Source organism: Polypterus senegalus, chromosome 15, assembly GCF_016835505.1.
Source record: "Polypterus senegalus isolate Bchr_013 chromosome 15, ASM1683550v1, whole genome shotgun sequence".
NCBI classification, from domain to species: domain Eukaryota; kingdom Metazoa; phylum Chordata; class Cladistia; order Polypteriformes; family Polypteridae; genus Polypterus; species Polypterus senegalus.
The window spans coordinates 24,211,598-24,234,558 of NC_053168.1; the positions used below are offsets into that span (position 1 = coordinate 24,211,598).

Below are 22,961 nucleotides of genomic sequence, written 5' to 3' on the forward strand. Positions count from 1 at the left end.
AATAAGATATTTTTAAAGCACACCAGAAATCTTTCACTGCAGTGAACATTTCTCCAGCTGTTACTGAAATTAAAAGAAATGCACAGTTTGCATCCATCTCGTACGTCTGGACACCTATGAATCAATTTACAATATTTAGTGCAAAGTTCCTACAGTCACCTCCTAGACAAAATATGTATGTCCTTTGCATTAAGTGTGATAATAACATTTTCAAGCACGACTAAGGCGCAGTGCGTTCACATAATCAGAATTCCATGCTTGTCAGAATTGTATCAAAATCTTCACTTGGTGGGCACCGCAATGACCTGTACTTGCATGCCACAAAACGCAAAAAGAAAATGATTCCTATTAAATCGTGGAATAATAGTACAGTAGCTACCTGTGCGTTTCAGGAGCGTGGCTTTGAAACCCTTTATGATGCAAATTACAGTAATAGAAAAACTAGGCAAATAATAGTTTGGATTTCATTGGTTCAAAGGGTCGAAAATGATAGCATTCGGCGTCTAAATAAATGAAAGCACTGATTGGCAAGAAGATATTTTAATGAAGGCCTTCTGGCACTGGAAGGCAGCTGTTGAAGCACAATTAGTGAGAAGGCATGTCAGTGCTTAATATGTTTTTCTTGTTTTCGTCAAATGATATTCGCTTTTCTGTCACTTCTTGACATGTAGTGAAATGTATTTTTTCAGCAATTATCAGATTCCTTTATCCCTACTATTTGACTTCTGCACCTAGTGCAGGCCAATCAGGCCAGAGTTTAGAATAAATGCCTTTGGCTTTAGAATATTGGAAGTTTCATTTACAATGGAGTCTAATTAAGTCCCGAATTAACTCCAAATGTGTACCTCAGGGGCATGACGCTTGCCATGGGACTCCCAGTCTGGATATGTTTTGCTGATAAGAAGTAGAAGAATGAAAAACAAAACTGAGTTTTCACAGAGGGCATGATAGACATTTGAGCACCTTTCTATCAGCAAGATTTGGTGAAGCGTTACAATAACAGAAGAAACTTTTGTGAAGTCTGGAAAAGCATACAGACGTAAAACTGTAAAAAAAGGCAGATGCTCAAATCCCACTACTGGAGCACTACATGACTTTCAGCACATGCTTTTACCCACCTGAGAGCTAACCACATATGTTGTGATGATGTTCACCATGAATGAATTGTATGAAATATTGACATCTCAAATCATTTGTTGAATCAAACACATTTACAGAGAAACATGATTAACTTCACTGCACAATACCTTAGTAGAAGTCATGCTTCATCTCAATATCCTCGATCTATCCATATGATCAGACTGACTCCAACAGAGCTCCTCCTGGTCCAGGCTTTGGTCTTCTCATACCTACACTACTACAATCTCTCTGCTTGCAGCAGTACAAGCATGTATTAATCAAGTTGCTGCAGATGATGCAAAATGCAGCAGCACATTTATTGTTCAACCAGCCATGACACAGGTCACTCTTCCTTTCTGGTCACTACATTGGCTCACTGTAGCAGCAGATACTAAATCATTGGATGCTGTATGCAGAATATCAGTGGATGAACACCTTTATATATGCAGACACCTGTAAGGTCCTATGCTCCTTCTACACCACCCAGTTCTGCTGATAAATGAGATCTGGTGATGCTATTTTTGTGTGGCATCAAATCTCAATATGAACTCTTTTCATGGGTAGCTTCTAGCTAGTGGAATGAGCTTCCCACCAACATCCAAACAGTTGACTCACTTAAGGTGTTTAAGAAGCCTTTGAAGACTCTCTTGGTGGGGGAATTTCTATCTAACTGACTAAGGGGCTTTGCCCCCTACTCGCTTCGCTTGCCAAACCCCCCAACTGCGCTACGGGCCAACAACTTTACATCTCTGCCGTTCGCATATGTGGATTTCACTTTCTCCAAACAACAAATCTTTTAATTCTCACGGATACGCCTCTTCATTGGAAAGAAACACTACATTTCCCTGATGGCAACATGAATTAAACGATCTACAAGTCTCTGACTTAAAGTTTAAAGCCAAACAATATCTACATACTTCTGTCATATCACCTATGCCATATATTCGATCTCTTTTTGCTTTTACCTTTTCGTCAATATCGCATTTTTTTGATTTACATCGTGACAACGCAACATATAACTGCCCATGAGTGAATATTGTTTCTATCTCTCTACAAGAAATGTGTCTGACAACAGCATTTACACAAATAAGAGATGTGCTTGGTTGTTAAAGTTGTAGATGTGGGCATAAGCTCTTGTCTCGCGAGGCTTGAAATTTTCTCTTGCGGGAATTCACTTCCCAAAAACAAATCTTTTAATTCTCGAAGATACGCCTCTTCATTGGGAAGAAACACTACTTTTCCCTGATGGCAACACGAATTAGACGATCTACAAGTCTCCGACTTAAAGTTTAAATCCGAACAATATATTCAATCTCTCTCTCGAGCAATAATTTCCATTTATTTCCGCTAATGTGATCTTTACGACTTTTTTGAGACTTTTGAATTTTCATATTTCCATTATCTCTAACCTGCTCTGCATGTGTATTGCGCCAACATTTTTGAATTCTTTACGATGTTCTACTTTGTCATCTACTCTTTGACTTTTATTTCTGGCCCCGGGTTTGGTTAAATCTCTTGGCACAAAGTCTTGTCTCGCGTAACATGGAAGTGTCTCTCTGAGAAAATCACATCTCATCTCCTTCCAAGATTTTTTTTATTAGAATAGAGAGATATTAATTGTTAGGTTTTTGTAGTTCAGAAATTGCAACCATTTTGTTCTGAACCCTTCACTTGTGATGATCAATTTTGTACTCTTGTCCTGTAACACGTACTCCCAAACTGCCCCCCGGACTGATCTTTACATGATTATGTTAACCACTTTTGCAGGTCACTTTGGATAAAAGTAAATACATGTAAATGTTTTTTTTTTTCACTACCAAATATATATATATAGTTACCCTTTATCCCCCTGATGGGGTGTATTGATAAGGGGGGTGAGACAGAATGTAGGACTTTGTTTCTTGGTGCAAAGATAACTATCTTAACATCAGCAAAACCAAGGAACTGGTTACTGATTTTTGCTGCACCAAACAGCTATTCAAGGAGTACTGTAGGGGTGGTCCACTCTAACAAGTACTTGGGGGTCCACATTAATGACAGGTTGGACTAGTCTAAACTGGACCAAATTAAAAAAGCAGGCTCAGTTATTGGACACAGTCTGGACCCCAAGGAGGTAGTAGCTAGGAAGAGAGAAAGTTAAAGTAAAACTGAGTATTACTGTCATTATGAACAATGCTGCCCATTCTCTCTCTGATACCAACACTAAAGACTTTGAGCCAATGAATTATTCAGCAGGAGTGTGTCAAGAATCGTTAAGGGGCATCTTTATACAAGCAGCAATATGTCTGCATAATGCCACACTGGAACTGGTTCTGCCAAGTCAGAAGTTTTGTTTCATTTTAATTTTCTTCCTTTTTAGTCATTCAGGTGTGTGTTATGACCAAAGTGAGTATACAGTGCATCTGGAAAGTATTCACAGCGCATCACTTTTTCCACATTTTGTTATGTTACAGCCTTAATCCAAAATGGATTAAATTCATTTTTTTCCTCAAAATTCTACACACAACACCCCATAATGACAACGTGAAAAAAGTTTACTTGAGGTTTTTGCAAATTTAATAAAAATAAAAAAAAACTGAGAAATCACATGTACATAAGTATTCACAGCCTTTGCTCAATACTTTGTCGATGCACCTTTGGCAGCAATTACAGCCTCAAGTCTTTTTGAATGTGATGCCACAAGCTTGGCACACCTATCCTTGGCCAGTTTCACCCATTCCTCTTTGCAGCACCTCTCAAGCTCCATCAGGTTGGATGGGAAGTGTCGGTGCACAGCCATTTTAAGATCTCTCCAGAGATGTTCAATCGGATTCAAGTCTGGGCTCTGGCTGGGCCACTCAAGGACATTCACAGAGTTGTCCTGAAGCCACTCCTTTGATATCTTGGCTGTGTGCTTAGGGCTGTTGTCCTGCTGAAAGATGAAACGTCGCCCCAGTCTGAGGTCAAGAGCGCTCTGGTGCAGGTTTTCATCCAGGATGTCTCTGTACATTGCTGCAGTCATCTTTCCCTTTATCCTGACTAGTCTCCCAGTTCCTGCCACTGAAAAACATCCCCACAGCATGATGCTTCACTGTAGGGATGGTATTGGCCTGGTGATGAGCGGTGCCTGGTTTCCTCCAAACGTGACGCCTGGCATTCACACCAAAGAGTTCAATCTTTGTCTCATCAGACCAGAGAATTTTGTTTTTCATGGTCTGAGAGTCCTTCAGGTGCCTTTTGGCAAACTCCAGACAGGCTGCCATGTACCTATTACTAAGGAGCGGCTTCTGTCTGGCCACTCTACCATACTGGCCTGATTGGTGGATTGCTGCAGAGATGGTTGTCCTTCTGGAAGGTTCTCCTCTCTCCACAGAAGACCTCTGGAGCTCTGACAGAGTGACCATCAGGTTCTTGGTCACCTCCCTGACTAAGGCTCTTCTCCCCCGATCGCTCAGTTTAGATGGCCGGCCAGCTCTAGGAAGAGTCCTGGTGGTTTCGAACTTCTTCCACTTATGGATGATGGAGGCCACTGTGCTCATTGGGACCTTCAAAGCAGCAGAATTTTTTCTGTAACCTTCCCCAGATTTCTGCCTCGAGACAATCCTGCCTCGGAGGTCTACAGACAATTCCTTTGTCTTCATGCTTGGTTTGTGCTCTGACATGAACTGCCAACTGTGGGACCTTATATAGACAGGTGTGTGCCTTTCCAAATCATGTCCAATCAACTGAGTTTACCACAGGTGGACTCCAATTAAGCTGCAGAAACATCTCAAGGATGATCAGGGGAAACAGGATGCACCTGAGCTCAGTTTTGAGCTTCATGGCAAAGGCTGTGAATACTTATGTACATGTGCTTTCTCAATTTTTTAATTTTAAATAAATTTGCAAAAATTTGCAAACTTTTTTCACGTTGTCATTATGGGGTGTTGTGTGTAGAATTCTGAGGAAAAAAATGAATTTAATTCATTTTGGAATAAGGCTGTAACATAACAAAATGTGGAAAAAGTGATGCGCTGTGAATACTTTCCGGATGCACTGTATGTTGTCAAGCTAGGGTCACAAAGTTGCACAAGAGTGCTCAAGAAGTAGAAACTCTATTGCTGTTCTGCCAGTTACAAACACAAGTCTCACACAGAGGCGAACCGGCCTCACAGTGAAAAAGCTGTCAAACGTGACACACCAGCCCCAACTCCTGATTAAAAGAACACAAAGTGATCCGGCGGGCCGGCGGCAGTGGCCAGAGCAGAGAAAGTCTGGAGGAAAAGAGACAGGAGAGTGAGAGACCTCAGGATGGCCACGACTCGATCTTGTAAATGTTCGAAGCCCCATGCGAGGAGCACATCACACAGCAAGCCAGCAACCTGGCAGCTGATCCTGCAAAGAGGTACAGAAAGAGTGCGTTTGTTTTCCATTGAAAAACTGTTTAAGCGGGAGTTTCTAAAAGGTCATCACATCCCCTAGTGGCAACGGTCATAGTGTATATATTTATTTATCTCCCCATTTATGTATTCATTTTTTAAGGAGCTTCTATAAAAAGCCAAATTTCTCCCTGTGGACAAATAAGGTCTCCCTGCCTGCCTGTCTTTCTGTCTATCTATCTATCTAAATTTAGAATTCTATGGTATTGCAGTTTTAAAGGTATATAACTTTGTAATAGGTACCATTTTACAATAAAGTCTCAGACATGAAATACATCCTTATCACACAGATTATTTACAGTGGATTCAGAAAGTATTCAGACCCCTTCACTAAATGCATGCTCAAGAACAGTCAGACACTTGTCCCAAAGCCACTCCAGTGGTCTTGGCTGTATGCTTCAGGAAATTGTTTTGCTGAAAGGTGAACCGTTGCCAAACTCTCAGGTCATGTGCAATCTGAAGCAGGTTTTCTTCAAGAACCTCTCTGTATTTGGCTGCATTCATCCTTCTCTCAATTCTCACCAGCCTCTCTATCCCTGCTGTTGAAAAGTAGCCCCATAGCAAGATGCTGCACCACCACAAATCACTGTAAGGAATGGAGTTAGGCTGATGATGAGGAGTGCCTGGCTTTTGCTGGACATAGTGCTTGGAGTTCTCCCTAAAGTGTTCAATTTTTGCCTCATCAGACCAGAGAATATTTTTCCTCTTGTTATCAAGCTCCAGGCAGTCTGTCATATGCCTTTCACTCAAGGGTGGCTTTTGTCTAACCATTCTACCATAAATGCCCGACTGATGAAGCGCTGCTGTGATGATAGTCCATATGACAGTTTTTCTCATCTCAGCAGAGAACTGTTGAAGCTCACAGAGTGATCTCTCGGTTGCTGATCACCTCCCTGACGAAGGCCTTTCTTCCCGGTTGCTCAGTTTGGCTGGATGGCCAACTTTAGGAAGAGTACTGGTAGTTTTAAACTTCTTCCATTTAACAAATTTTGTAAGCACTGCGCTCCTGGGGAATCTCAAGGTTGAAGAAATGGTTCTACCTCTTTACCCTGGTCTACGCCTCACCACAATTTGATTGCATTGGTCAACACTGAGTTCCTTGGACTTAATGGCTTGTTTTTCTCCTAGCGTGAGACATTATGTACATTGGAGTGGGCCTTTCTTTACGCTGTCCTGTCAATTCAGTTTGTTCTAGGTCTAGACAAATCTTAAGGAAAATTAAAGCAAACATGGTCTGAATACTTAATAAAAATGAAAGTTTTTAGTTTTTGATTTTTAATAAACTTGCAAACATTTCTGAAAACATATTTTCACTTTCTTATTATGGCCTACTGAGTGTGGATCGATTGGCAAAAAAGGCAAATTTATCTATACAAAATTAATTCTACAACACAATAAAGTGTACAGAAAATGAAAGGGACCTGAATACTTTGAGAATCCCCTGCATATGCAAATTATAACAAGGAAACAAGCATACCGTACAAAAATAAATTGGGCCATACTGAAGTCTACGAATTGATTAAAATGTATCTCAATTTCAGTCTTCAGTATAGAAGACAAGCAATATGACAAGTAGGTGTTAAAAAGGCTCTTCAGTCAGCCAATATGTTTCGAGCAGAATCCTTTCTCAAGGCTCAAAAAATTGAAATTCAAAAGCAATCCAAAAATATCCTGGGACAATTGACTAAATAATGGCAAAGTACAAAAAGAGAGATAAATACTTATCGAACAAATCTCTCAAAACACCTCTCCAACAATAAAAAATGAAGGGTTTCAGTAGACTGGAATACTAATAGAAAAAGTAAGAATATAAGATTAAATACATAAAAAACATGATCTGTATTATAAACGAGGAGGTATATGGAATACCTCAGCGCATATAAAAGAATCAAATTGAAACATATTGTCACCACACCATACAACAGACAAACTGAAAGAAACAGAACTTTCATGACTACATTCATGTTCAGTTATTTTATATAGTTGCGTAATCATTTATTACATGACATAATATAACAACATTCTCCAAATTCTTATTCCAGTTAAGGGTCATGGAGGTTGGACCCTATTTGGGCAGTAAAGGATACAAGGTTTATACGAGGACCTTGCTACTCCTAGGTGCAATGATTGGTGAGTCTGCTGTACCTTCCTTACCAGACACATTGCAGAACTTATTTGTCATTAGCAGGCAAACATAACATGGAAGTTTATATTTTACATATTATGGTGTATTTTTCTATTGTTAAGTTATATAGTTTTTATTTCTTGCTAAAACTACAAGCCACAAAATGGTGTCCCGCAGGGCTCCTCCTGAACCTTTACTGTTTTCACTTTACATGGTTTCACTGGAAACTATCATTAGAAAACAGAACATTCTCTTTCACTTTTATACAGAGGACATTCATCTATAGATCTCTTTCACACCAAACAACATGTTAGAATAGCTAACTAACCAAGCACACACATTTTTGGGATGTATCAAGAATACCACAATACCTGTAGAAAAACTTAGGGACTCTAGATCTATGAGGCAGCAGCGCAAACCATTGTGCCCCTATGTTGCAATTTATAATTGTTTTGTCAATCCATCTGAGGTTACACTTTTTGCACTATGGTAACTGTCTGTGGCCAGTCACAAACCTGTGACATCCGGATTGATAGCAAGAGCAATAGAAGAAGTTCCATTCCTGGCTGCATAGTGGCTACCCGTAAGCTCTGCATCAGGACCGTTCCCTAGTGACATCAGCTATGCTATCTCTTTGTCATTCAGTCCCAACCTTTCTGCATCATCGCTACACTCTTATCAGTCCACAGTGCAAATCCTGCCAACTACGCCATATATTTTGTCATGGAATTAAACTATGATTCATCCCAGATCACACATTTTGCAATGTGGCGTGTGGGCTGAACCCATGACATCTGGATTACAAAAGCCCTTGAAAGAAATGCATGTATGGCTAAAGTAATATAGGAACTTCAATTCTTGGGTGCATATGGACTGCCAGTAAATAATGCAAGTGAAACACGTCCTGGTGAAGTCAGCTTATCTCTCTGTTAATCAGCCCCCACCTTTCTGTGCAGCACCACCATTACCCAGTAGGGCTACAACTGCTGAAGAGTTTGTCCATTTGGTAATACAGTATGAGAGCACCTACAGTATGTGATGAACTGCTGGTAGCACTAGTGGCCAGGCAAACGGTAATTTTTCTAATTTCAGTGTAATCTTCGGTGGATCACACTTGACTCTTGTTATTAAAAAAATATATCGAGCCTAGAGTTTTATAAATGTATCATATGCACTTATTAAGTCTTCCCATATATGTTTCACTATGAAAATGGTGCATGTTGCTAATGGTATTTTAGTTCCTATGATTGTGGGCACGGAGTAGAAAATTTATTTGTTTAATTGGATCCAGTTGTTAAAGAATCCAAAATTTAAAAAAATACCATTTTTATTTGCACATTTTCAGAAAAAAGATGATTTTGACCTTTTCTTAATGAGCTTTTTAAATTACACAATCAATGAGAGACAGAGTGTCTAGCAACACTTTCTTGAAAGTAGGAGATGACTAATGAGTGGGACAGGCCAGTTTAATTTCCACATTTAACATAACGCGCAAGTCTTTGTGATGTGGGGTGAAGCTGGAGTACCCAGAATGAATAAAAAGAAACAAAAAAAACAAAACAAGTGGGCACAGAGAGAATGTAAAATGTCCTTGGAACTGGGTGCCTTTGGTGTTAAGCACTGAGGCACTATGTTGTCTTCACTTTATTGAAACATAATCAACAGCGTGAAAGCCATATGGTTAACTGTAAAGTCATAAATAATACTGTTTCTGAGTAAAAATGTTGGTGCTGGATTCCATCAATTTTTCCAAAACTGTACAACTACTGAAATGGCAAAAGTTCAAGAAGTGAGCGTCACAAGAAATTCCTAAGTGTAAGTAAATTTGTTTTAAACTTTTAGTAGTGGGCGGCACGGTGGTGCAGTGGGTAGGAGTAAGGAGACCTGGGTTCGTTTCCTGGGTCCTCCCTGTGTGGAGTTTGCATGTTCTCCCCGTGTCTGCATGGGTTAGGTGCATTGGCGATCCTAAATTGTCCTTAGTGTGTGTGTGTGTGTGTGCCCTCCAGTAGTCTGCGCCCTGCCTGGGATTTATTCCTGCCTTACGCCCTGTCCTGGCTGGGATTGGCTCCAGTGGACTCCCGTGACCCTGTGTTAGGATATAGTGGGTTGGATAATGACTGACTGACTTTTAGTAGTATTTCAAAGAAAAACAGTTCACAAAAGATGAAGGCTTGTTCTCTAGGATGTTATATTTTTTGGCTTCTACATGTATATTATGTTTCATTATGGTTGTGATGTTACTTACAGTGAGAAAAATAATTTATTGTTATGTAACTTTCAATTTGTAACAAAATTGAGTCTGCTTCACTGTTTACAGCAAGAGAGCAGGCTGCATTATTCCTAACACATGTGGGCTTGGAGGTGAGCTGGTCTAAGATATCAATAATAACAGTTTGAGCATATCTATTTTTATATTCTTAAAAGTGAAACTTTCTAACAGAACTAAGCAAATGCTTGTGTGTATATCTTTATATATATATTTGTACAACTTTATATCTACTGTATATCTTTAGTTTACCAAGAATGGGTCTTATGATCATTCATATTCAACATTATTATTAACAATTTCTTATTGATAGCAAAGAGTAAATATGTTGTAAGATCTCAATAATGATGAAGCAGACACTGAATCTTTACATAAAACATTTTGAACAATAAGAATAGTTTGTTAAATAATATTCTCAAATCCTGTATTAAGCCATAACATAACCAGAGTGCAGCATTGTTTACATTTATACTTTTTTGAGAACTTTAGAAAAATTTTGATGAGAAAAGGTCATTCAGCCCAACAAAGCGCGCCATTCCTATCCACCTAATTTAAATTTTTTATTTCAAAAATAACGTCAAATCGAGTTCTGAAATGATCCCTAAAGTCCTACTGCTTACCACACAACTTGGTAACTTATTCCATGTGTCTGTGGTTCTCTATGTGAAGAAAAACGTTCTAAAGTTTATGCAAAATTTACCCTTAAGTGTATCCCTGAGCTGTTGTTAAACTCATTTTAAAGTAACAATCTGGGCACACTGTGCTAATTCATTTAATCAGTTTAAATACTTCAGTCTTGTCACATTTTTTATTCTCTGTTTGTTTAAACTGAAAAGGTTTTGCTCCTTCCATCTCTCCTCACAACTCATACCTCTAATTCCCTGCAATCAGCCTAGTCGCTCTTCTCTGGGCTTTTTCTAGCACTGCTGTGTCCTTTTTGTAACCTGGAGACCAAAACTGCACACAGGACTCCAGATGAGGCCTCACCAGTGTGTTATAAAGCTTGAGCAGAACCTCCTTGGACTTGTACTCCACACATCAAAGCACTATATAACCTGACATTCTGTTAGCCTTCTTAATGGCTACTGTACACTGTCCAGATTGTAAAAAGGAACAGACTCGACACACGTAAAAAGGTTTAGGGCAGCCACCCATATAATATTCCTGGCTGCAAATGATTTTTTGAAATAGCACAGAGCCCCAGAAAGGGAAGTGAGGTCATTCAGGACGGAAGTGGAAGGGTCCTCTTCCATAGGCTCAGACTCAGACGTGACATCATCAAAAGAGCCGGAACCAGAAGGCTCTTCGTTCAAAGCTTCCACACCAGAAGTGACATCCTCAAAAGGCCCGGAACCCGAAGTGACATCATCAGGGCCAGGCAAAATTTCCCATGAACGGTCTGTGAGAAAAAAAGTCAGCGCACTCCGCCACCCCCTGCTCTGGTGTGGATTTACTCTCATTTAGATCCTTTAGCTGCCTCCCATGCGCATGTGTGTGACAATATATAATAAAAATAACAGCAGCCTCAGCACTCTATGTGAATAAATGCTTTCTAACATTTGCTCAAAATTCACTCTTTACTTTACTTCCCTTCAGTTGTTCCATGAAGTCCTCGCTTCCTTTAAAGTAACGTCTGAAATCAAAGCTAATTATAAATTATGATTTTAAGCACTTCTTTAAAACATGTTTGTCTTAAAATTCGCACCTTTCTATATGCGGACAATTTTGCCACGTTTAGCTCTGCTATATCGTTCTTGTAGTTTAGAGACCAAACTGTGCTCAGTGTGCTCCAGACATGTACTCGCAAGTGTATTATGTAGCTCAGTCACATCTCTCTAAATTGCAAATCAAATATTTTTACTTCCAAACCACCTTCACATTTGTTTAAATTAAAACCTAATTTTTCAAAGCATATCTGCCTGATTCTGTTCCATATAGCATGTGATTTAGTGTCTTCAGGTATTTGCTTATCTATCTAGTTTAGTGTTGCCTGCTACTTTAGCTAATCCGTTTGTTAACTGTTTATCTACAGCATGTGTGATCATTAAAAATGGCAGTCCTCCCAGCAGTGCTCACTGTAGGGCCTCACTTTGGAAAAAGCAGATGACAATATGCTAGAAAATGATGGGCCTGACTCACCACTTTGTGAAGAAACACGTAACACTAGTGCATTCAGACATACGTCTCGGGGTGTTGTCATAGGCCTGAAATGAAAGGGAGACATAATAAAAGCAAGAGACACTATCGAAGGGTGATAGCAGCTCTTTCATTTTTGAGTAGAGTGTTCTGTGACCCAAAGTGAATGCACTGGTTAGTAAACGTGGAACAACATTCGTGTTTGCACTGGTGCATGGATTTATTTATAAGTAACTGTGCTAACCATCTAAGATGAGTTCAAATCTAACTAATCAACATAGACCTAGGCGTATTCAGCATTGACGTTTTCAGTGGACAGTCTACTGGAATGTAATTTTTGTGCATGTAGTAATAAAATGTATTGCAATTGTCATTCCAACAAACAGTGCATCACAAACATTACAACATTCAAACAATTTGGACACAAACAGGCTATTCAGACCAGCGAAACTCGTCAGTCCTATCTTCTTAATTCTTCTAAAATAATATTAAGTTGAGTTTTGAAGGTCCCTAAAGTTCTACTGTCTACCACTTTACTAGATTAGTAAGTACTGTAGATTATTCCTAGTGTCTACAGTTTTCTGTGTAAAGAAAAACTTCTTAATATTTGTGTGAAATTTACTGTCACGGCCGTGCCAGTAGTAAGACATTGTATGTTCCCAATGAAGGTAATTCCACACCTGGCAAGAGGGTGGTGGGGTGCACTAAACCTTCTTCTGTTGTCTTAGCAGACCAGCTGCGGGAAAACCTGTCTGACCCATCCTTCAAGACATCATTTCCACTTCCGTCACCTAAGATGACGTCACTTCTGGTTCTGGTGGCTAAGACGATATCACTTTCAGTTCCGGCACCTAAGATGGCATCACTTCCAGTCCCAGTGCCTAGGCTGAGGTCACCTGGTTCTGCCGGCTAAGATGATGTCACTTCCAGTTCCAGGACCTAGGCTGAGGTCACTTCCGATTCCAGCACCTGAGAAGATGTCAGAAGAGGGTCACTTCCGGATTTTCATCTTAAATCCACCACCTTCCCAATCCTAACTCAGTTCATGTCTGGATTTCAACCAAGACACTTCTGTGTACCAAATAATATATAATAACCTATATAATATATATGGATAATATACAGGTCGCTGCCCCAAACCTTTTTAACTGTGTCGAGTCTAATCTTTCACATTATCCTTAACATGTTTCCAGCTGTGCCTCCATGTTCTTGATGGTCTCATTTCAAAATAACAACCTTGATCCACTGGTCTACATTAGCACTGCTTTTACATAGGCCTTAGCATATAAATGAGACAAACAGTAGCAACAAGATGGACACAGAGATACACAGACATACACACATTCATTATCCTTTTATTAAGCTGGATAAGCTGATTGCTGTCTATCCAGCAGCTCCTCTCTTTTGGATGTATTCACCATTAATAATTCTTTGCATTTATATAGCGCTTTTCTCACTACTCAAAGCACTCAGCAATTGTAGGTTAAGGGACTTGCTCAAGGGCCCAACAGAGTCCCCTTTGGCATTTACGGGATTCGAACAACAACCTTCCGATTGCCAGTGCAGATCCCTAACCTCAGCAGTGCAGTGGATTCATCTGATAGTTATGCCGCTGTTCATTGGAGATGAGTAAACTCAGCACAACTGGCTGGTCTAGACCAAGGAATATTTCTGTAAAAAACAAAGAACAAAATATTTTCATACAAGTTAATACATTTCACTTCCCCTGAAACCAACAGAGCCACGGTTAGCTTGTGCAGAAATGCATCTATACTAATATTACTCAATAAATATCTCAACCAAAAGGGGTGCAGCGCAAATTCAGCATCCCCCTTCCCGTGTCTTGGCTTGAGTCTTTGTGCTCAAGTCTCTCTATTAGCTTTGCACATCCCCACACTGCCATTTTTCCCTATTTTTCTTTGCACAACGGTTCAGGCTATGACAGGTTAATTGGGAGCTGTGAGTGAACTGCCATTTTCAAGTCCAGTCACAACTGTGACCATAGCTGTTGTAGGCCTGTTATCTAACAATAATGAGCAGGCTTACCAGGATGAAGTGTAGAGTCTGTCATATTGGTGTCTTCTAGTCAATGTCAGCAAGACAAAGGTGTTGATTGTGGACTCTTCAGAAAACAGTAGAGGCAGCACCACCACTTGGAATTAACAGCAATCTGGTGAAGAGGGGAATATTTCAAATACCTCAGCGTCCACATCACAGCGGACCTCACCTGGACTAAGCACATCGTAGACCTTGGTAAAGAAAGCACGACAAATGTCTTCACCACCACAGATGCCTCAGGAATTTCAGACTGCCTTACCAATTACTACACATCCACCATCGAACCCCAAACCCAACCCAGACAGACACTAGGCACAAGTCCAGCACAACACATGTTTATCTGAGTGGGAGAAAATGCTTCCCTAATTGCCCCCGTACAGTCCCAGCATACTGTACAAAGCACTTTCTTCTCTTATTTTCTCTATCTTTGTCATCTTCTTTTGCCTCCACTCCTCCTTTGGCAGCTTCGTCCTCTTCCTCCAGACTCTGGCACCTCAAATGAAGGCAGGCAGCTCCTTTTATGCTGCACCTGGTGGTTCGGTCAAGAGATCCCAGAAGTGGTGACAGTCCAACAAAGAAGGGCTCTGCAGCTCCCCCTGGCAGCTCCCATAGAACCCAACAGGGCTGTGCCAGACTCCAACTCCCATGGAGCCCTGCAGGGATCCGAGGTGCTGCTAAACCCAGGGGGGCTAGCATCAAGCACTCCGGAGAAAGCAGCGCTTGTGTACATCTGCTCCCCCATTCTTTGCATTATGACAGCCTCCCAGCCAATGAAAGGGCCCCAGCTGTCTGTCACTGAACATATCCTGACAGTGAGTACTACATGGGAAAGGTGTATTATATAAATTAAACTAATTATTATTATTACTGCTTGTTTTGGAAACAGCACGCAGAAAGACTGCAGAGAGTGGTGCCCGTATTCTAATTTCCAGGGGATCTGCACCTAGCAATGTCAAACCAGAGCAAAGAAAAAGATCAGCGATATCAGACATTCCAACAATGACCTCTTCTCTGTGTGGCAGTCAGGTGAACAGTACCATGGCCTGAAGACCGGCTCAGAGAGCCTGAGGAGGAGCTTCTGTCCACAGTCCATCTGCATCTTAACTAAGGACAGTGCTTAGAGCTACATGATGCCCTATTGTTAACTGTCTTATATTACGTTATTTATTTTGTTATTATTTAGCACATATTTTATAATTCTATTGTTCTCATTTAACATAATGATTTTTATCTATACTTATAGTCATGTATTATTGTTGTTGTCCTTTGCATTCCTATTTAAAGCACAGTCTTGGAGATTAGCACCAAAGCATTTCACTACATGTTGCATTCCAGGTTTAATTTGTTGTTGACAAGTAAAATTTGACTTGACATCTGGACTCTGACTCGGCCTGTCCAGGTCATTAACTCTTGTTTTTAAGCCATTCCTGTGTACTTTTGGCTTTATGCTTGGGGTCATTCTGGAAAACAAAAGTTTCTTGTTGATTGCATCAGGTTTTCTTCCAGGATTTCCCTGCATTTTGTTGGATTCATTTTACCCTGTACTTTCTCAAGCGTTTCAAGGCCTGCTGCAGAGAAACATTTCCATAGCATGATGCTGCCACCACCATGCTTCATGGTTTTTCGTAATCTTTAATGTCCAACTTATGCCAAAAATGGCATTTAATCTGATGGCTAAAAAGCTACATTTCCGTCTCATCAGACCAAAGAACATATAACCAGCTAACCTCAAAATCTCCTGTGTGCTTTCTTTTTGCCAGTCCTAAACCTTAAAAAGAAGAATGGTGAATCACCAGGCCAAGACTTGTTGTCAGCACAGTCTCTCCAATCTCAGCCACTGTAGGCTGTAACACCCTCAGAGTTCTTATAGACTTCTTGGGGGCCTCCCTCACTAGCCTTCGTGTGATGAGTGGTTCATGACGCCATGCAGGTTTTTAAATAAATAATCGTGTGAAGGCTCAGAACAGGTGTGGGTGTATGCGTGACGGCGCCACTCTGGGGTTGACTGGGGTGCTTGGCTGATTGCACACTCACGCGCATATGTGGATCAGTCAGGTGCCTCATTCACACCTTGGAGTGGGCAGAGGATCACATCTGCAACAGATCAGGACAAATTAAGGAGCTTGCACAACAGAGAAGGAGGAGAATGAGAAAGAAAGAAAGAACAAAAGGATCAGAACAGAGAAAGAAATCAGAGGATTATGAAAAAGGAGGTTAAAGAAAAGAATGACAGAAAAAGAACAGAAAGAAAAGGTGTAAAGAAAGGAATGGAGGATGGAGAAAAGGGTAGGAACAGGACGGGAGATGGTGGGATGCAGAGTTAAAGCAGATGGATGGGAAAATGAGCCTCGGGTGAGGAACGTGTGGCCAACGCTCAAGAGGGGGATGATGGTTCCTCCTGCTGTGCATTTTTTGGAGCAGAAGCTGTCAAGTGTTCTGGAGGCTCCCATAGAAGCCCAACAGACTGTGGCAAGAAAGGGAGCAAGGAGCAAAGCTTGGTGTAGCACGCAGTAAATGCCAACAGACTGCTAACAGGGGCCCAGACTGGATTAAGGGTTGTCTGCACCTATTGGTTGACGAGATTCACGAAAAGGGTAAGCCAGAGAGATGTTGGATTTTAGAAGGAAGCACCGAGGCTTGTGGCTTTAAAAGAAAATGTTCATCCTCATTTTTAATGGAATTATTTATTGGATATTTTAACCTCCAAATTCACATATGGATTATTTATTTAATGGTAGGTAAGCACTAACACTTTCTGTACCAGCCCCCTTGATGTATGTACTGTATGTGTCTCATTTGCCCAGATCATCTTGGTTCATGACTATCAATGGTTTTGGGTTGAAGAGTCTCCCAGAAGTGACAAGGGAGCATGGAGCTAACCCAGACCATCACAGTTCGTCTGGCACAATCACTCAGTTCTTGTAGACAGCTTTCTCTAGGCAGATTTATAGCTGTCCATTACTCTTTCCATTGATTAATAATAATAATTAGCAACATTTAAAAAAGAACTTTTTATCTTACTCAAAATTCTTTAACATAGACAGTGGGGATCCACTTCAGCCACCACTAACGTGTACCACCTGGATGATGCCACAGCAGTCATTCTTGTACCAGTAAGCTCACCACACATTAGCTGTGTGGACAGTAGGGGGCACTCCAGCTCCCCAAACTCCCAACACAAACAGGCACTGTCACAGATAAAAAGGCAGAGAGTCTTTTATTGTGGGAAAACTCTTCTTTAATAAGGGCTTCCCACCACCACAGCCACAAGTGTACTTGGCACGATAGAGCACAGTCTTTGTCTTCTATCTTTTGGTCTCTCACTGCTTCCTCTGCTCCTCTCGCAAGCTTTGAATCTGGCTCCCTGATGCAAAATAGCCAGACCCTTTCATTTTAGCCACATGTGGTCTGTCCACAATTCGGGTGAGGTGGAAAACCCATGACGTAGTGGGACTGTACTTTCTCCGGTCCTGTTCAATCTATATACATCAGACTTCCAATATGACTCGGAGTCCTGCCACGTGCAAAAGTTCGCTGATGACACTGCTATTGTGGGCTGCATCAGGTGTGGGCAGGAGGAGGAATACAGAAAGTTAATCAAAGACTCAAACCACTTACACCTGAACACCAGCAAGACCAAGGAGCTGGTGGTGGATTTTAGGAGGCCTAGGCCCTTCATGGACCCCGTGATCATCAGAGGTGACTGTGTGCAGAGGGTGCAGACCTTTAAATATTTGGGAGTGCAGCTGGATGACAAATTGGACTGGACTGCCAATACTGATGCTCTATGTAAGAAAGGTCAGAGCAGACTATACTTTCTGAGAAGGTTGGCATCCTTCAACATCTGCAGTAAGATGCTGCAGTTGTTCTACCAGACGGTTGTGGCGAGTGCCCTCTTCTACGCGGTGGTGTGCTGGGGTGGCAGCATAAAGATGAAAGACGCCTCACGCGTGGACAAACTTGTTAAGAAGGCAGGCTCTATTGTAGGATTAAAGTTGGACAGTTTAACATCTGTGGCAGAGAGACGGGCATTAAGCAAACTCCTGTCAATCATGAATAATCCACTGAACAGTGTCATCTCCAGACAGAGGAGTAGCTTTAGTGACAGACTGCTGTCACCATCCTGCTCCACTGACAGACTGAGGAGATCGTTCCTCCCCCACACTATGCGACTCTCCAATTCCACCCGGGGGAGTAAATGCTAACATTAATTTTATTTTAATTTTTTTCATTTTTTGTTCATTTTTATTACTATTTAATTTAATATTGTTTCTTTGTATCAGTATACTGCTGCTGGATTATGTGAATTTCCCCTTGGGATTAATAAAGTATCTTTCTATCTATCTCCCCATTCCTGCAGCTCCCCCTGGCAGACCCCATGTGACCCAAAAGGGCTACAATACCTGGCATTCCCTGCGGGTACCAATGTGGGACTCTGAGCCTGGGCTTACTGCCATCTAGTGTTCTGGGGGAGGTAAGTTCTGCGTAAGCTGTCTCCCCCTGCCCTTCCATCCAAACAGCGTCCCTGCTGTTCTTCACACCTCTTAACCAATCAGCCAATATGATACAGAGGATAATTGGGGGGCAGTATTGTCCATGCCATGGTAAGCAATTTACCCAGGATATCGAAAAAAAACACTGCGTTTTTAAAAATATGTCCAAGGATTTTTAATGAACACAGACAGGTTCATGGTTTTACATCTCACCGAAACAACAGCACCACTGGTTACAGGACAGTGTCCACGTCACTGCACCACAGCACTGGGAGCAACACACGGATGCTGGGTAAGTGCCCCCTGACAGCCTCTTCAAAACACCAAGCTGTACCTAGATGGTCTACCATCCAAGTACTGGCCAGGCCCAAACATGCTTAGCTTCAGGCAGCTTGAAGACCTGTTCTGAAGTGCATGTGGTATGGCTACTGATTTCTTATTTTCTTAATGACTGATTTAACTGGGCTCCTAGGGATAGTCAGTGACTTGGACATTTTCTTGTTTCCATCCCCTGACTTGTGCTTTTCAATCACATTTTCATGGAGATGCTTTAGTGTTCATTGTGTAGGTTAGGCCACCATAGTGACTTAACGCAAGTAGGACTGTCCACATTTAGGCACATTTATACAACAGTCAATTGAAACAGCAGACAGGTGGTCTCTATTGAGCTAAATCCTGGAATTCTAAAACCAATACATATGTCATCAATTATTTCCTGTTTTACATTTGTAATTAATCATTTTGCTGAGATCAGCTTTCATTGTGACAATAAAGAGTCTTTTTCTTTTGTTCGGTGTCGAGAAAGCCAAATTACATCCATCGTGACTCAATGTTGTATAACACTAAAATGTGAAAACTTCCAAGGGTTTGAATACGTTTTAGAGGCACCATATGCGCAGAATGTTATGAAGAATGTGTTTTTAAAAATGCAAAATACAGTGTAACCCTAGAGAATATTTTAAATGTAACCCCTATAACTAAATCAGAGTCAATAGCAAACTCAGCATTTTCCTAATTTTCTAAACAGTTTAAACAATGTTGATGTATTGACATGCACTTTAACTATTCTTTGTCAAATGTCCCATTCATTATTTACTTTGAACGCCTTCAAAGAACAGCTTTGAATCTTTTGGGATAATTTGTTTCGAAATCTCTGAGTAAAGAAGTCTACACATTTTGTTGCTTTAGAATTGTAAATGTATTAGGAGTTAATAATACCCTTTTTAACTAAGAAAGAAAAAAGTGCTTGAAGGCATTTGATGCCTCCATAGATAAAAATCCTCTACGGGAAAAAACAGTGATGACTGACATGCTTGTACTTCTAGTATCAGGCGAGGGTTGTTTTAATTATATATATTTTCCAAAAGAAAATAACAGAAGGCGTTTTCTAAAACTGAAATTATTTACTCTGACCACTAATGATGTCTTATATGATAATTGATGACTGAATAATTTTATTACGGACTTTATTGCAATTAGTGCTGATGGGCAGGGTCACAATATTTTCCTGGTTTGTTGTGTGAAACCATTTTGATAATTGGTGGAGGTCAAAGTTTGAACATCTTTATTAAAGGCCATCTGTATTAAAGGGTCTTCCTTTTGAAATGCAGCTGACCATAGCTGATTAAAAATGACAACAACATGCTAAAAATAAAGTGAAAAAGTGACACATACCGTTTCTGACCGTGGCCTTAGAAGACTTCATTTTTATAAGCATAAATTAACTACATATTATAGAATTTTAAACAGATGCACAAATTGAAGTGAAAATCATCAAAGTCAGTCTGCTACAGCATATAATAAATGGGAGTATTAACAAGAAAAACTATTGTTGTGTAAAGGCATCAAGTGAAAAATTACAAGCAAGCAAACACTAGAATAACTCAAACACATCATTGTATTTTTTCCTTGTGCAAATTTCAACAGTTAAAGACGCTGACTCAACTTGGAGTAAATGTAAAACAATTTGAGGTTGATCTCTCCTCATTTATTTAAGTTGAATATTGTGTACAAATCTATGACAACTTGACAGTATCTGATTGATATGACCCAGTTCTTCCTCCATGAGGGCTGGCACGTTAAATAATACGGTATATTTTTGCTGCAACTCTCATCACCTTACTAAGCATTGGCTGATAAACTTAATCCACATACAATATGTATTGTGATACAACTTATGATCAAATACTCTCACGATAACAGTACATCTTCAGACCAACGGACAATGAATAAACAATATTATTGGAAAAATTGTGAAAAAATAAATAAGATTAGCTTAGAACCAATAAAACAGGTGTTAAAAATGATAAAAAATAAATACATACTTTGCTGCTTATGTTTCACCTAATTAAACACATTGAGCTTTGCGATTGTGAAACTAAATGCGGAAATAGCCTTGGCTGTTTTGCTCATCCCACAGGGTTCTCCAAATGGTGCAGTATTTTCACTTTGTTCTGCAAGTGAATGGTGCCTGTCTGCCCTTTTTAACAAAATATTACCTTAAGAGACATTTACTTAGAAAATTAGAACAAATCTAGACGAGAACAGGCCAATCAGCCCAACAGAGCTCGCCAGTCCTATACACTTATTTCTTCCAAAAAAATCCATCCATTTTCTAACCCGCTGAATCCGAATACAGGGTCACGGGGGTCTGCTGGAGCCAATCCCAGCCAACACAGGGCACAAGGCAGGAACCAATCCTGGGCAGGGTGCCAACCCACCGCAGGACACACACAAACACACCCACACTAGGGCCAATTTAGAATCGCCAATCCACCTAACCTGCATGTCTTTGGATTTAGGGAGGAAACCGGGCGCCGGAGGAAACCCACGCAGACACGGGGAGGACATGCAAACTCCACGCAGGGAGGACCCGGGAAGCGAACCCGGGTCTCCTAACTGCAGGCAGCAGCAGCAGCGCTACCACTGCACCACCATGCCGCCCTCCAAAAAAATCGAGTTTTAAAAGTCACTAAAGTCTTGCTGTCTACCACACTATTTGGTAGCTTATTCCAAGTGTTTATCGTTCTTTGTGCAAAGAAAAACTTCCTAATGTTTGTGTGAAATTTACCCTTAACAAGTTTCCAACTGTGTCCCCGTGATCTTTATTAACTCATTTTAAAATAACAGTCTCAATCCACTGGACTAATTCATAATTTTAAACACTTCAATCATGTCACCTCTTAATCTCCTTTTGCTTAAACTTTAAAGGCTCAGCTTTTTTAATCTTTCCTCATAACTCATCCGCTGCAGCCCTGGAAGCAGCCTAGTCGCTCTTCCCTTCACCTTTTCTAGCGCTGCTATGTCCTTTTTGAAGCCTGGAGATCAAAACTGCACACAACAGTCAAGATGAGGCCTCACCAGTGTTATAAAACTTGAGTATAACCTCCTTGCACTTGTACTCCACACGTTGTGCTAGATAACCTGACATTTTGTTTGCCTTCTGGAAGTTGATAGCTTATAGTTCACTGCGACTGCTAAATCCTTCTCTTAAGGTGTACTCTCAATTTTCCGACCACCCATTGTGTATTCAAACATAAAGTTTTTACTTCCTATTTGTAATACTTTACATTTACTGATATTACATTTCATCTGCCACAAATCTGCCTAAACCTGTATGCTATCCCAGTCCTTCTGTAATGATATAACAAATTCCACATTATCTGCTACTCCACCTATCTTGGTATCGTCTGCAAACTTAACCAGCTTGTTACTTACTGTATATTCCTACCCAAATGATTTATATGTATTAAAAATATCTGCGGCCCTAGCACTGACCCCTGTGGAACATCACTGGCCAATTCTGAACAGGTTCTTTGCACCATCACCCTCTGCTTCCTGTGTCTCATCCAATTCTGCACCCATCTAAAAACATCACCCTGAACTCCCACTTCTTTTAGTTTGATGCCGGACCTCCCATGTGGCACCTTATCAAATGCTTTCTGAAAGTCCAGATAAACAATATCATCTGCTCCACCTTGATCGTATCCTTTTGCCGCTTCTTCACAGAACTTCCACCATGCTAGTAAAGTAATAGACATTATACCTCTGACTGATACCTTAATAACATTCTAGAGTAAATCAAAACGTTACAAAATAACAATTAATATATACATAAAACAATATACAAAAAATCAGTAAAACGAATGGCAGTATCAGTTGCTAACATGTAGCTTTAAAATGCACATACACTGTTTTGAACTTCAGCTCTGGAAACTGTGAAACTCTTAACATTAAAATATTTATTACAATTTCAAAAGGCAGTGTATACATTAGACAATTGGCGTGTATGTAATTCTTCTAGCTCATGATTAACATTCATTTTAAGGTATTACTTTGTAATGTTATCATGAAAACGTCGCCTCTAC

General features: G+C 40.5%; 1 pseudogene; it reads right to left on the reverse strand.

Annotated features, from left to right (window-relative positions):
- LOC120516114 overlaps nucleotides 1–6,287 on the reverse strand; it is a 154,876-nt pseudogene extending 148,589 nt beyond the window's left edge.
- Between the last annotated feature and the right edge of the window lie 16,674 nt (nucleotides 6,288–22,961).